Source organism: Perognathus longimembris, chromosome 8, assembly GCF_023159225.1.
Source record: "Perognathus longimembris pacificus isolate PPM17 chromosome 8, ASM2315922v1, whole genome shotgun sequence".
Lineage (NCBI taxonomy): Eukaryota > Metazoa > Chordata > Mammalia > Rodentia > Heteromyidae > Perognathus > Perognathus longimembris.
Window position 1 is genome coordinate 20,389,290 of NC_063168.1, and position 14,138 is coordinate 20,403,427.

The following is a 14,138-nucleotide window of genomic DNA, read 5'->3' on the forward strand; positions in this document are numbered from 1 at the left end:
TATATTTTACTCAGATTTCCTTAATTTTTACCTGATGTCCTTTCCTGTCCCAGGATCCCATCCAGGCTACAGCTCTATATTTAGTCACCATGTCTCCTGAGACTCCCTATGGTTCTGAGTGTCTCAGACTTACCTTTGGATGACCTTGATAGTTCTGAGCACTGATTATCCATTTAGTCTTATTCCCCTCCACTGGAGAATTCTAGGTAGTATTGTCTTTTGTTCTTCCTAACTTGACCAGAATTACATGTTTGGGGAAGAAAACCAGAGAATCCAAGTACTATTCTTCTCACATTGTATGGAAGGTAACCTTGTCATCAGGACTTAGAACTATGTGATTTAGTTGTTCCTCATATACTGTACTGCTGCTAAGTGGGATCACTCTGCTTTCCATGTCAAGATAAGGATGGGGAGGCTGGGATGGAGCTCACTAGCGTTAGGCCCTGGGCTTGAGGGCTTTCGTTCTAGAGCATAACAGTCAGTGTCCCCAGTTAACCTGGTTTTGAACAATTCTAAACATGGGGATGATTCAAAAGAGAGATTTGTAACCTTCATGCTGGTCTTTGGCCCCAGAAGAGGATGTGGGGCCGAGAGGAATCAGGAAGGCCCGCCCACTTCTGCTGCATGCCAAACCTACAAGGCACACTGTCCAAGGGCCACATTTGGCTGTCAAGCAGGGCCAAATGCCCAGTCCTCTTCCTGTTGAACAGTAATGACCTTTCATGGTGCAACTTGGATTTTTTTAGGTACTTTTTAGCTCTAAGTGTTTTCCTATGGATGGTGACTCATCCCCCTCCCCCTTCCGCCCCTCACCCCCACCAATGCGGTAGCATTAGAGTCCAGAAAGGCTGGGCCAGAACTCAAAGAGAGGATAGAGAAAACAAGGAATCTTATCTGAAAACTTCTCCAAAAAAAAAGTTTCACTTTCCCTTCTTTGCATAGTAACATTTGGCTTGGATTCTTCCTTGCTTTCTTAAACATATTATGAATAAGATTTCAAGTTGTTTTTCCTTGAATGGAATTAGGATTTGGAATGTGATTTTTCTTTATTCTGAAATATGAACCAATTCAAGTGACTGAAGTATAATGTGCAAAATAATAATGAAAGCATATTCTATTGTTGTTTTAATTCACATTTATTACATAGTTTACAATGTATCAGGAACCGTGAGAATTAGTTTTTGTTCCTAGTTCATTGAATTCTTAGCACCATGAGATAGCCATATTTTGTAGGAGATAAAATAAGCCACAGAGCCTAAAGCTCACACCTGTAATCCTGTCTACTTGGGAGGCTGGTATTAGGAAGATTAGGGTTCAAGGCCACCTAGGCAGAAAAGTTCACAATCCATTGCTGAATGCCATGTTGTATGCCTGTCATCCTAAGCTACATGGGAGGCTGAGATTGGTAGGATCATGGCTCCCCTCAAGCCTCTATAGAAAAGCCTGTTAAACCCCATCTTAATGAAGGGGACTTGGACATGGTGGTGCTAGCAATGATAAGAAGTCTAAAGCAGGCTATCACAATCCAGGCACCAGCCCAGGTGGGAAGCTAGATTATTCCAAAAATGATTATCCTAAACTTAGTAGCAAACAGCTGACAGCATGACTCAGCAGTAGAGTGCTAGCCTAGCAAGCAAGAGACTTGAGTTCAAATCCCAATACCATAAAAAAGAAAAATAGAGACACAGAATGGCTAGAAAACATGCCAAAGATCACATAGCTGATGTGTTAAAATATATTAGACATTGCCAGAAACCACGCAGACATCCAGGTACAAAGAACAAAGGAAAGGTTTATTGCCAGCAAAGGGAGAAGTGAGAAGAAGTGCCGTCTATTGTCTGGGGTGACATATATAACCTAGGAGGTCTTAGAGGCGGGGACCCCAGTGTGGACATGTGGCCCAGAGGCTTCATCATGGTGGCCTAGAAATTATAGCTGCTGCTGGTAGATAAGGGGCCCTGAAACTGCCCAGGCCTGAAGGTCACTCTAAGGATATCTCATTGCCTTATATGGTCATGATTGCCCTAAAGAAATGCCATCTCAAGGTAAAGAAGGTAGAGGCTGATTATTTACTGTCCTCACTAGATGGACCTAGTGTTACTTAGGAAAGGAGCATGCTAAGCTGTGGGAGAGGAGGCTATTGGGCTTACATGATGTTAGTAGAGAACGGCATAGTCACATTTTGATTCCTCTCCCCACACTGTTGTACCATTCAACAAGCCACTCCTTACTAACACACATTCAAAAACCAACTACACCACTGATAGGCTGTTCAGCATATCAGTACCATATAGCTACACCCCTCCACAAACCAGTATGGCTAGCACATTGTCCACACTGCTAAAAAGTGTGGGGAATCATCACACTTCACTGCCACACTGTTCAAATTATTCAGCAGTGTGAATGGTACTCCCAGAAGCAACTTGAAAAATAAAGAATTTGAGCCTGTGATGACTCTGAAGCCAAAGGAAAGGGCTTGGAGCATGATTATAATCCAAAATAATCGACAACACTCAAAATTCTCAGTGATTAATTCAACCTCAATTCATAGGTATGAGAAGTCCATCCATTGTCTGAAAGAAGCCAGTCAGAAAAATGGTAGTCACAAGGGGCCAAAGGGAGCACTGTGATGGAGGAGGAGGAGGGGGGGGAGGGGGAGGGGGAGGGGAAGAGGGAGGAGGAGGAGGGGAAGGAGGAGGGGGAGGAGGAGGAGGAGGAGACAGGGAGGAAGAGGAGGAGGAAGGGGAGGAGGAGACAAAGGAGGAGGAGGAGGAGGAGGAGGAGGAGGAGGAGGAGGAGGACAGAGGAGGAGGAAGAAGAGGAGGAGGGGGGACTACTGGATGAGTTTGTGATATCCATGGAATGATACTTCATATGGAAAAGAACACAGATATCATTCATGTTGTCATTAATATCAATTAGCTTGTAAATCTAATTATTTCTAAAGCTTTTAAGCTAGCAAATTTTATTTAGAGATCTAGTCATTTCTTTTATTAAAATAAAAAGCACTCACTTCCACTTTTTAATTTGTTCTCAATAAGCTTATGTATTTGGTACACTGATTTCTCCCTAAACAGTTAAAACATTTATAAACTTAGTCAATTCCTTTAGGGATTTCAAACCACAGTCACAAATAAACATATCTACGTTCTCTAAGAACCCTGAACGTTTAAAGCTAATGTATAAATCTAGCAAGTAAAACCTTCCTAATTATTTAAGCAATTCAGAAGCCTTACAAAGCAGACTTGTAAAAGTAATAAATAATTTGATTATCTTAATCACTTAAAGTATCATAAAGAAAAATGTCAGGAGCAGCACAAATAATTCAAAAACCTTGCTATTATATTTCTATAACCATAATTGACTTAATGCCACTTGTCAATGCTATTATTAACTTATTACCTCATCCTGGAGCTATAAGTTGCTTATTATAACAAGTGAGATCATGAATGAATGCTTGAGTGTTCCAGAGCCCAGTTCTCGAGCTTCCCATTGTCCCTTCACTTACCCCCTGGTCATCTCCTGCAGGCCCATGGCTTTAAATACCATTTGTGTGCCGATTACTTTTTATTGTCTATTTACATATCCAACAGGTTTTAAGTGTTGTTTGCTCAATCTAGTTTTCCTTTTGCAAACTGACAGCAGAATTGCATTTCCTCAATTGCTTGATGCTTATTGTGCACATGTGACTGACTGTAGCCAAGGAAATAGTTCATCACTAGGGTGAAATTTAGCTCCTTTCTTCCTCTTGCTGTAGGTGTTGTCTCTTTGTCTGCACCAAAGAGGAAAAATGGAGCTAAGTCTTATACATGGAATAATGCAATGAGATTTTGCCTTTGTGTGTGACAGCACCTCAGCCTTCCCGTCCTGACTAATCCTCATCGTCACAGGCCTCTCTTCCCAACTCTAGAAATAGATTTCAAGTGCCAACTCAACATCTCCACTCAGATGACCGGACAGACATTTTGAACATAACAGTCTCGTGGCTGAATGTCTGTCTTCCCTGAAAAAAAATAAAATAAAATCCCTACTCTACTCAACATCTCAGTTCTCAGCTGACTACCTTTTCTGCCACACCATCTGCTCAAGTTCAGAATATGATCATCATCCTTGCCTCTGTTCTCCTTTTCCCACATCCTATATCCAGTCCTTCAGCAAATCTTTGTGGCTCTACCTTCCATGTGTACGCAGAAGTTCCATCAACTCCTGGGCCTGCCCTGACCTCACTCCGCATGCCTTCTCACATGGATAACCACAGTGGCTTCCTAGCAGGTCTCCCTGTTTCTATCCTGGTATCCCTCAGTCTTTTTGTTCTTCTCCAATCAGACAAATAATCCCATATGTGCAGGAACTCTATACAGTATTCCATTCATGGTAAAATGCCAAGGTCCTCACAAGACAGACAAAGTCCTTGCCACACTTCTCTGACCACAGCTCCTCTTTCTCTGTCCTTTCTTCGTTTTCCTCCAGCCCCATTGGCCTCTCTGCTTTCCCTTGAACATATCAAACACATATTCAAGTTCAGGTTTCAGCTCCAGCTATTCTGTGTCTGGAATAGTCTTTTCCTTGGATACTCATTTGTTTTACCTCCTCATCTTTGCCAAGGTTTTGCTCAAATCTTATTTCATAATGAAACCTATTACAAGCCACAATTGTAATTTTTCCTCCAAGTCTCAACTGAATGCTGCAAACTTTTCAGCTCAGGAACTCCAAGCCTACTTTTCTTTATTCATAGCATTTACCTCTCTTATATATTACAGAATCTTATTTTTATATGTAGTAACATGTAAGTGCTATACACAGAGGCATTTTTGTATGTTTTTCCAGAGACCTGGAAGTGTTTGTGTAATATATGCATAATAAATATTTATTGAAGTTATTTGTTAAATGAATGTCTGAATTATTATTTAGGGTTGGAACACAGGATTGTCTTGTCCTAAATAAGTATTTGTTGGGCTAAGCTGAGTTGTTAACTACTTGATTTCTAATTATAGTATCTAAGTGTCCTAGCACAGTGAGTGTTTTATACAAACATTATTGGAAACTTAGGATTCCAATCTTTCCTTTAGTGTGCTATATTTTAGTTGCCTTTTTAGGTATCAAAGGTTCTTAGCTCAGGTAAAACTGGTAATTCCCCAGATAGATACCACATATGACTTTGGAAATTGAACAGGACATGGAACAGGTGTTATGTAGGACATGCCCATTCCCATTCGACATTCCCAGGGCATCTAGCATCCCTGGTTCATGTCCTCTACAGGCCCATAACCTCCATTCCTCAATCTTGACAATCAAGAAAAGGTCTCTGGATGTTTCCACAATGCCCTCTAGGAGGCAGCACTACTCATATGAAGAACACCATTTTACAGGAAGAGAACACATGACTGTGACAGCTAAGCCTTAACCTCCTCCCCCTCATACACATACAAAATGCTATGCAACGAGGTCCGTGATGGGACAGCAGATGCAGACTTATTAGTTGAGTTGACCAGTTAGTGTGCTCTGGGATCCACTGCCAAATGTGTGCCAAGTTGGCTGGGCATGAGGAAGACACAAAGACACACTGTTCTGGGAGGCTCAAGGCTCTTAGACAGTTGACTTGGCTCAAGGCTCCCTAATAACTGCCCTTCCCTCGACAACAAAATAGTCCAAGATGTGTTCCCTTAGCTCCTTCCTTCATTGAAGGTAGACCAGCATTGCCTTCTGACAGCTGTACTGGCCCAAGACTCTCTCATTTTTTTTTAATCATAAAATAAAAATCCTTGGATATTTTGCTCCACCCTGGCAGTTTTTTTTTTAAATTTTTTTGAGAAGTTGAACCAACACAGTACCAAAGAACTCTAGCTTACAACAGTATTTATCACTCGGGTCTCATGGTTTGAGGGCAGAAACTGGACAGTTCTGATAATTCCATACTACTCTGCTGCCTTACTCTAATATCTGCAGGTAGAATGGCTGGTATTTGACCTAGATGATCTGTATAATAATAATTGGGGGACTCAACTGTAGGTCTCACTGTCCAGCAGGTAAACCTTGGCCTGGTCTCATGGAAATGGTACAGACAGAAGGCATAAGCCCAGTGTAAAAGCCCATATGAAACCTTTTCTCAAGTTAGCTGTACCCATTGGCCAGAGAAAATCATGTGGGTGAGCCAAGATTCAGAGCTGGAAGGCCTTAAACGTAACATGACAAAGGGCTAGGACATTGGAAGTCTCAAGGAGTAGACTATTTTTTATCATCTATAATATAATCTATAACAATGTCTGTACACTTTTCTCATGAGAGATATTCAACCATTCCTCAATTTAAAAAATCTTAATCACCTTTCAACTCTCTATCATCACAGCATTGTACCTTCATTATTTTTAAGGATAGGAAGTCTGAAATCCTCAGTATTTACCAAAAGACTGAGTCATGCATTAATTAAACTAGGAAGACCTTTCATTATAGTCATTGGTAAGTTAAGCCCATTTTCTCTATACAGTGACTCTGAGCCAAAAAATTAGGTAGCAAAGAATCTATATTTTTTGATGCAACAGAATGTTAGTGAACAAAATGTTTTTTTTTTTTTTTTTTTTTGGCCAGTCCTGGGCCTTGGACTCAGGGCCTGAGCACTGTCCCTGGCTTCTTCCTGCTCAAGGCTAGCAGCACTCTGCCACCTGAGCCACAGCACCCCTTCTGGCCATTTTCTGTATATGTGGTGCTGGGGAATCGAACCCAGGGCCTCATGTATATGAAGCAGGCACTCTTGCCACTAGGCCATATCCCCAGCCCTGAACAAAATGTTTTGTTCGCCAGCATTGTTTGTTCACCAACATTTTTTGGTGAACAAAATGTTCAATAAACCAATGTTTATTGAATTTAAAACTCCTTCCCAAAAAAATGGTTAGGTCATCTTCACTTAAAAAGAAATCCAATAGATTCCAAGTTACTCCTGTGATAACATCACTTACTTGCAAGCCAACATTCTTTCTTAAGTGGAAGGAAAATCTGCTGTGTTCCAGGTCAGTAGCCAGGTATGGCCTGTAATCGTGCCCACCCATGGCTGTGGATGCTTCCTATAAGCATCACTTGTCATGTGTGGAAATAAATGGAAAACCACCGTTGAAGGCCATGGTAACCTCTCACTGCTCCAAGCTTCTATAATTCCTACCTCTCTACTAAGGTCACTGGCTCTGCAGTGCCATAAAAATCAAGTCTTCACTTACTATTTTTTTCTCCACCGTGTGATCCTATAAAAAATTATTTTGTGCTAGGCACTGATGGATCATGCCTATTATGCTAGCTACTTAGGAAGCTGCGATCTGAGGATTATAGTTAGATGCCAGCCAACAGGAAAGTCTGAGACTCTTATCCCCAATTAACCACCAAAAAGCCAGAAGTAGAGCTGTAGCTCAAGTGGTAAAGCACCAGCCTTAAGCAAGAAAGAAAAAAATTTAATCTAAGGGACAGTGCCTAGACCGAGAGTTCAAGATCCATTGCTGAAATGTACACAGATGTTTCATATTTAAATATTTAACATATAAATGTTTCTAGAACATTATGTCGTTTCCCCAACTCTTAAAAGCATGCCTCTGCCACTGTGTTATGCTCTATATATTGACACATACAATCTTTTTGTCAAGCTACCTGACAGGTATTCACACCATGACACTTCATTCTAAATACTACTACTGTCTCAAGAAGAAAGGTATTTGCCTGTGATCTAGAACTCCACTCCCATATCTTTAAAAAAAAAACAAACACTCATTAAATTCAACATACAGGCCATAGGAAAGTTTTCCTAGTTGTCACACAAAGCCCTAGTTTTCTTCAATCCAGACTCCATTGCATTTGGTTGTGAGTGATATCGCATTAACTAATAATTAGAACAAGAAATGATAGGTAGATAGATAGACAGATGCCTTGGTCCTGCCCCAGAGTTACCAAACATTTTCAGGGAAGAGTCCTAGAATCAGTCATTTTCAAACTCTTTTAGATGACTCTAGTAAAAGTCAAGCTGGGGACCATTAAGTCACTCATAAACTTATCTTTTCAGGAGTCCATTTCTAATCCCCCAGATAGACTTTAATCTACGACTGTGAATTCTTTTTTTTTTTTTTTTTGCCAGTACTGGGCCTTGGACTCAGGGCCTGAGCACTGTCCCTGGCTTCTCTTTGCTCAAGGCTAGCACTCTGCCACTTGAGTCACAGCGCCACTTCTGGCCATTTTCTGTATATGTGGTGCTGGGGAATCGAACCCAGGGCTTCAAGTATAAGAGGCAAGCGCTCTTGCCACTAGGCCATATCCCCAGCCCCTACGACCGTGAATTCTTAAGCCAAACAAAATTAATTTTGAGATCTATAACTCATCTCAATATTTTCTCTACTTTATCCACTCCCTAGCCAATCCTATACTTTCTTAGCATGCACTTAGAAGCAGGGACTTAATTTATCAGGTTTTAAATCTATACAGTGCTAGCCTTGAGCAAAAGAAGCTCAGGGACAGCACCCAGGCCCCGAGTTCAAACCCCAGAACAAAACAAAACAAAGCACACACACACACACAAATTAACCCTAGACTTTATCTTGGTCCTCTCTTTAATTCTAAATTTTGTTAATCTAATGCCCTTATACTTCTTGATTGAATACTGGAGTGGAGAGAGGAGGAAAAACTGGCTTGCTGGAATGCATGCTTCCGCACTCTGCTCTATTGCCCTAGTAGTTCTTTCTTGTGCAGGGTGATGGTAACTGAACACAAGACTTTACATACACTTGACCAGTACTCTACCATTGAGCTACATTCCTAGTCTAACACTGCAGTTCTTCCCCCCTCCCTTTTACATTAACTTTATGGGCCTTGCAGAGACCATTGTTTTTATTAAGCAACTTCACAAACATCTTGTGTGGAATGAAATCTCTACTCTTCCCACGGAATCTAGGCATCAAGCTTATTTACATTCCTAACATTAAACTCATCTCTTTAAACGTTCCCATTTCACTCATCTTCTCTAAATAACATCAGTTAAGCATATTTTAGCTCTTCTACTTCATCTTGCTTTTAGATCCTACTCTGACCAGGTTCCCCACTAATTGGCTCCAATTGAGTCTGTTCCTGAGTCTTTAGTTCTTTACACCCCTCTCCATCCCCATTCCCATCCCCACCTTACTCTTCTTTTCTGTTTGGTGGATTGAGGTGATATTGAGAGGATCCTAAAGAAAGAGCTCTAAGCCAGGCACTGGTGGTTCAAGGCTGTAATCCTAGCTACTTGGGAGGCTGAAATCTGATGGTTATGCAGTTCAAAGTCAGACTGGACAGGAAAGTCTCTGAGACTCTCATCTTCAATTAATCACTAGAAAACTGGAAGTGGAGCTGTGGCTCAATGTGGTAGATGCACTAGACTTGAGCAAAAGAGCTCAGGGAGAGTGGCCAGGCCCGAGTTCAAGCCCCAAGGCTAAGCAAAAACAAATGAACAACAACAAAAAAGAACTCTAGGTTACACAGAAATCTGTGCAGTACTTTGTTGTACTAAGTTGTACCATATGAAATTAAAAGAATTTATTTTGGACTTTTACTTTCTTAGTTTTGGATGCTAAGTGTCAGATATACTTAGGAAAACAAAGTATTTTTTTTTTATCGTATTGTGCTTCCGACATGGCTATTTTTAAAGCATGGAAAGAACTAAACTGACATTTACTTTCCTAATGTTACTGTTAAACCATCTGAGGGGGCTGGGAATGTGGCTTAGTGGTAGAGTGCTTGCCTAGCATGTACGAAGGCCCAGATTCGATCCCTCAGCTCCACATAAACAGAAAAAGATGGAAATGGTGCTGTGGCTCAAGTAGTAGAGTGTTAGCCTTGAGCAAAAAGAAGCCAGGGGCAGTGCTCAGGCCCTGAGTTCAAGCCCCAGAACTGGCAAAACAACAACAAAAAACACATCTGATGTCCCTCACTGAAAAATTGTTCTAGAATCTAAATTTGCCTCTAATGAAGGCTGCACTTTTGTTTCTTTTATCCACTCATGGTGGAGAAATAATCCTTGATAGGTTATTCCAATGATGTTTCTAATCCAGTGAAATAAGGTAGAAAATTTGGAATGATTATCAGCTAATATGGTGGAACTAATCAACTCTCACCAGCAGAGGCCAGGACATGGGTGTCAAGCAAACTATTCTCAGATGTACAAATGTATTAAGACCAGGGGTATGACTCAGTGGTATAGTGTGTGCCTATAGCATGTGTGAGGCGCTGGGTTCAATCCCCAAGAAAGAGAGAAAGGACAGACTCTGAAGTGACAACCAGTTCCTTTGATAAGGTAGTAGTAATAACCCCCCCCTTTTTTTTTTATCACATTCTGAGTAAGAAATCGACAGTCATTGCTTTAATGAGGGAAATCAGTTCTTCCTCATGAACATGATTAATGGAGTTGGGCACAGTAGTCCCAGCACTATGAAGGCAGAAAGAGGATGATTGAGTTCAGACCAGTCTGGGCTACATATCAAGACTGTCTCAAAAAAAAAAATTCCCCAAACTGGAAGAGTAAGGGAAGGGGTGACATTGTCCCAAAAGAAATGTACTCTTTACTTGATTTATGCAGCTGTAACCCTTTCTACATCACCCTTACAATAATAAAAAAAATTAATGTTATCAAAATGCAGCAGTGGTACTCACTAGACACTATGTTGAAAATGAACTATACAACTTGAAGGTGTTGATGAGAGGTAAAAACTGGGCTAGAAGGCTGGGGATATGGCCTAGTGGCTAGAGTGCCTGCCTCGTATTCATGAGGCCCTGGGTTCAATTCCCCAGCACCACATATACAGAAAATGGCCAGAAGTGGCGCTGTGGCTCAAGTGGCAGAGTGCTAGCCTTGAGCAAAAAGAAGCCAGGGACAGTGCTCAGGCCCTGAGTCGAAGCCCCAGGACTGGACAAAAAAAACCCAAAAAACAAAAAACTGGGCTAGAGTGAGGGAAAGGGTGACACTGTCCAAAATGAACTGAACTCATGGGGCTGGGAACATAGCCTAGTGGTACAGCGCTTGCCTTGCATACCTGAAGCCCTGGGTTCAATTCCTCAGCACCACATATATAGAAAAGGCCAGAAGAGGTGCTGTGGCTCAAGTGGTAGAGTGCCTGCTAGCCTTGAGCAAAAAGAAGCCAGGGACAGTGCTCAGGGCCTGAGTTCAAGCCCCAGGACTGGCAAAAAAAAAAAAAAAACACAGAAAAAAGGAAATGTACTCATTACCTGACTTACATAACTGTAACCCCTCTGTACGTCATCTTTATAACAACAAGAAAAATTTTAATGTTCTCAACGAACCATTTAAAAATTTTTAATTGACAAATTAAATATATATTCATGATATACAACAGGATGTCTTGATATATGCATATTGTAAAATGGCTAAATCTGTTCAATATATGCATTACTTAGCACAAGAACACTTCAGATGTATTCTCATAGCAATTTTCAAGCACATGATATGTTGTTTTAATTATAGTTGTCTGGGCATATAATAGATCTTTTGCAGTTATTCCTCCAGTCTGACAAAAACTTTGTGTCATTTGATCATTTGATCAATACCTCCCCAGATCAGTATTCCTAGTAACCACCATTCTACTTTGCTTTGATGAATTAAACTTCTTTCAGATTCCACAAGTTAGTAAAATCATGTAGAACTTGTCTTTCTATGCCTGGTTCATTTCACGTAACATAATAGCTTCTAGGTTCATCCAGCTTGTTGTAAATAACAATATGTCTTCTCGAAAGCTAAATTGAAATTGTACTCTACTGGATACATCTACCTAGATTTCTGTTACTGGGGCTTGAATTCAGAGTCTCACACTCTTGCTCAGCTTTTCTGCTCACACTTGGCAGTCTACCACTTGAGCCATGCCTCTGGTCCAACTTTTAGCTAGCTGATTGGAGGTAAGAGTCTGATGGATTTGTCTACCCATAGGTGCCCAAGTCTAAAACATTCACTCTAACTAAATTAACAGCCAACCACATTTAAAGTGAAATGTCCAACTCGTGGCAGCTCTTCCAACCACTCTAACCCAGGTGTAATCTTGAATATTCAGCCTCAGAAGGACAGAACCAAGGATCCTATAGAAAAGCCAGAATGGACTACGCAGGTACATGACCCCAGCTGAGCTGTTCCCAGCCATCTCTAGCCACTGAGACACCACCATGAAGCAGGGTTGAGATTCCCTATTATGCCGTCTAAACCATGAGTTCAAGAAAATGATTGGTATTACATGCCACTCTTTTGAGGTACTGGTTGTTCTATGCCAAAACAAAACACTATGATTAGCAAGTAGATCTAGAGCAACAAGGACTAAGAGAGTGTATGGGGGAAAAGAAGAAAATGAATTGGGTATCTTCCAAATTAGGGGCATAGTTGAAGGGGTAGAGCACTGGCCTAGCAAGTAGATCAAATTCAACCCACCCCAAAAATTTCTTTTAAAAAGTAGGAAAAGGGATTAGACAATGTTTCAATAACCCACATAAGAAATGAGGAAATAAGAACTGGCAGAGTGCAGCAGCAATGGGGACCGGAGGCGAGAAATGACTGTGATGGATATTGTGAAAGGCGAATCTATGGGACTTGGCAACTAATCAGATGAGAGCAGGCGCCAAAGGGAGGACTCAAAGGTCACTTTGAAATTTCACACAGAGGTTAACTTGACCATCAATGACCAACATCGATAATAGCAGCAGGGGAGTCAGATGAATGAGTAGGCTTGAGGAAGGCGACCATAAATCTTGTTTTGAATTTGCTGAGTTGGGATGACTGCAGTTTTGTAAAGCAGGAAGTTGGAAAGTCATTTCTTGAACAGGATTTGAGAGTCTTTTGCATAAGAGTAGTTGTTCAAAGGCAGGAAATGATGGACAAAACAGAGCATGTGTCTACAGGAATTACACAAAGAAATGAGCCTGGAAAACCAGATATATAGCTCTTCACTTGACTAATCTCTCCCCCTTGGGGGGAAAAAAATCCCTACAAGCTCCAGCCAATAGCTGACTCCAAGTAACTCACCGTCTCAAAATCTGGACAGCTCCTTAAAGTTCTTATGAAGTCATCTTGACTTGCACAAATGTCTGCTGTGACATGTTTTGAGAGGACTCCTTTTCTGCGAGCTGGATAATGCATTGCCTTCCTTCCTAATTTAGATTAGCTACCCATAAGATTTTCCTTCTCTTTCGCAGACATCTCACAAGAATGACTTTTTTTTCCTCCCAAAAGCACAATGTGAAACTTCAAAAACTAAATAAACTCGACTGAGTAAGACGACCCTGCAGAGGTTCCCCTTCGGTCTGCCTTTTAAATGAAAGATGGTAAAGAGGAACGCAGTTAGTTAACCGCGAACCCCGGGGAACCGCCTGGGAGGCGTCCGGGGCCCAGGCCCGGGGATGAAGAGGTTAACAATCCAGGGGCTGTTTCGCCGAGGTTACGTGGCAGAAACGCAATGGCAAGTGGTGGCGTGACGGCGGCTCTGTTTCGTCCAGGAGGCTTTGTGTCCCAGCCCGCAGGCCGCGGGCCTGTGCCCCGCGACCCCCGGCGTCGCCCCCGTGCCCCGCGACCCCCGGCGTCGCCCCCCGTGCCCCGCGACCCCCGGCGTCGCCCCCGCAGCCCTGGGGCGCCGATCGGGGCCACGCGAGCTCCCTTCCCTTACGCTGAAAGCGTGGCCCTTTGTGAGCACGTGATAAAGCCTTTTTCGTGCCCTCCCCCCGAATCCTGCTTTTGTCTCCGCGGGGCCGGGCATCACGACGTCCTTTACCACCCGAAACCCACGGGCCCCGAGAGACACGGGCGGGAGGAACAGCCCGGGCCCCCCCCCCCCCATCCCGCGACCGGCCACGAGGAGCGGAGGGGCCAGGGCACCAACCCTGGCGGGTCTTCCTCTCCTTCCTCAGCCCCCAGGGTAAAGAATGTCTCGGCGTTCCACATTTTCCCGGACCCCAGATGGCCCGCCGAGCCCCAGCGGGTGCCAGGGGAAACCGGCCACGCCGCGGCTCCCGACAGCCGCCGGCTTCCGTTAGCAGGCTTGGGGGGGGCTCCCCCATGCCCCACGGCCCCAGACAAGCCCCGCCTTCCCAGCGGGGCGCCGGGGGCGGGGCTCGCGGCGGCGGACCTGCCGGCTCTGATTGGTCAGAGC